The sequence below is a fragment of the Periplaneta americana genome, chromosome 14 (assembly GCF_040183065.1).
Source record: "Periplaneta americana isolate PAMFEO1 chromosome 14, P.americana_PAMFEO1_priV1, whole genome shotgun sequence".
In the NCBI taxonomy this organism is placed as follows: Eukaryota; Metazoa; Arthropoda; class Insecta; order Blattodea; family Blattidae; genus Periplaneta; species Periplaneta americana.
The window spans coordinates 581,757-583,691 of NC_091130.1; the positions used below are offsets into that span (position 1 = coordinate 581,757).

Consider the following 1,935-nt stretch of genomic DNA (forward strand, 5'->3'; position numbering starts at 1 on the left):
AGAGTTCTCGGGTACCTCAGTTGGTAGAGCATTGGTACGTTAAACTAAAGGTCCCGGGTTCGATACCTGGCCCCAGAACAATTTTTCCCTCGAAATTATTCGAATCACCTGTACAGGGAGTTATACCTGAAAGCTTGATTTGCATAATACACGTCACTGTTCGTTAACACAAAACCACAATTTAATTCACACAGAGTTAGTGTGCACTCAACGTTGGTTGCTTGACGGTTGTCAGCCCACTTTGAGGTCTATGGATATAGAGGGAAAAATTGTATCGTGTCTGGTAGAGTTTCCGGGTAGCTCAGTTGGTAGAGCGTTGGTACATTAAACCAAAGGTCCCGGGTTCGATACCTGGCCCCGGAACAATTTTTCCCTCGAAATTATTCAATATATTAAAATGTTTATATTGTTTTTTTAGAACTATGCCACAATTATTACATGTTTGTTGTTTTCATACTTTTTAGTTGGTTATTTAACGACGCTGTATCAACTACTAGGTTACTTAGCGTCAATGAGATTGGTGATAGCGAGTTGGTATTTGGCGAGATGAGGCCGAGGATTCGCCATACATTACGTGAAATTCACCTTACGGTTGGAGGAAACCTCGGAAAAAAAACCGACCAGGTAATCGGACCAAGCGGGAATCGAACCCGCGCCCGAGCGCAACTTCAGACTGACAGGCAAGCGCCTTAATCGACTGAGCCACGCCGGTGGCTTTCATACACTTTTCCTTCTATTGTTTTCACAATACAATTGATTTGTGAATTATCTAGTAGCCTATGTGTTAAGTCGTAAGGAATGATAAGAAAGAGTATCATGGTACCACAAATTCAAAATGCTGTGAGAGGTGCCACTGTAATTAAAATTGACATTAATAATAATAATAATAATAATAATAATAACAATAATAATAATATAAAAATAATAATAACATGCGCACTAGAAATAGGCATCATGTCCACACCTGTGGAGTAACGGTTAGCGCGTCTAGCCGCGAAACCAGGTGGCCCGGGTTCGATTCCCGGTTGGGGCAAGTTACCTGGTTGAGGTTTTTTCCGGTGTTTTCCCTCAGCCCAATATGAGCAAATGCTGGGTAACTTTCGGTGTTGGATCCCGGACTCATTTCACCGACATTATCACCTTCACCTCATTCAGACGCTAAATAACCTGAGATGTTGATAAAGCGTCGTAAAATAACCTACTAAAATAAAAATAGGCATCATGAACTATCAATTATTGGGTCATACTTAAAGGCTCAGTCGTTGTATTGAGTATTTACTCCTACCGATTCTGAATCGTGCTGTCCAGCCTTTAATCTGCCGTGGGGACGTAATATTGCTTCAAAGAAACTGACAGATAAGGTCGTTCTTCACAAGCGACAGCTTTCTAGATTTTATCGTAAATTCCACCCTCTGTTTCACCACCAGGACATGACGCTTTGAAGACGTCACCATTTCATCATCACTCGATGTTTCTGCGCTGTTATTGGCTTAGTGGAAATCCCCTCTTCTGTGGGTGGATTTACCCTCGCTTGGGCTCGTAACGTTTTGCGTAATAGCTGCACATTAATCACGAGAATTGACAACCAAAGCCTCCTCTTTGTAACGTTAGCAAAGCCACCTGTCGACAGGTGACTGACATCTCGGATCCTGTAGGTCGATTGTTAAGAAATCGATTCATCCAAGGAGCTCACAAAGAATTGGATGTTTTGAATGCTTCGTGCGCAACAGAATTTAAAGAGCCTGCAGTGAAAATGATCATCTTACATTATCATACGTTTGCATTGCTGTTCTGTTTCGATCTATTCTGCTTCTGATATATAACCCATTTTTTTGTTCATCTGTTGCCTGGTCACTTCATTTCTTATTTTTCAAGTTTAGAATGTATTTCCGAACGTCGTAAAAAATCCATTTGTGCGAGATCGTGCGTATTTGC

The 1,935-nt window shown here is 41.3% G+C and overlaps 1 non-coding gene across 1 annotated transcript; it reads left to right on the top strand.

The window, feature by feature from the left end:
* The first annotated feature begins 290 nt into the window (after positions 1–290).
* TRNAN-AUU (transfer RNA asparagine (anticodon AUU)) lies at positions 291–364 on the top strand. Its single transcript has one exon. It is a non-coding gene; the product is annotated as a tRNA-Asn (tRNA).
* Positions 365–1,935: the final 1,571 nt, after the last annotated feature.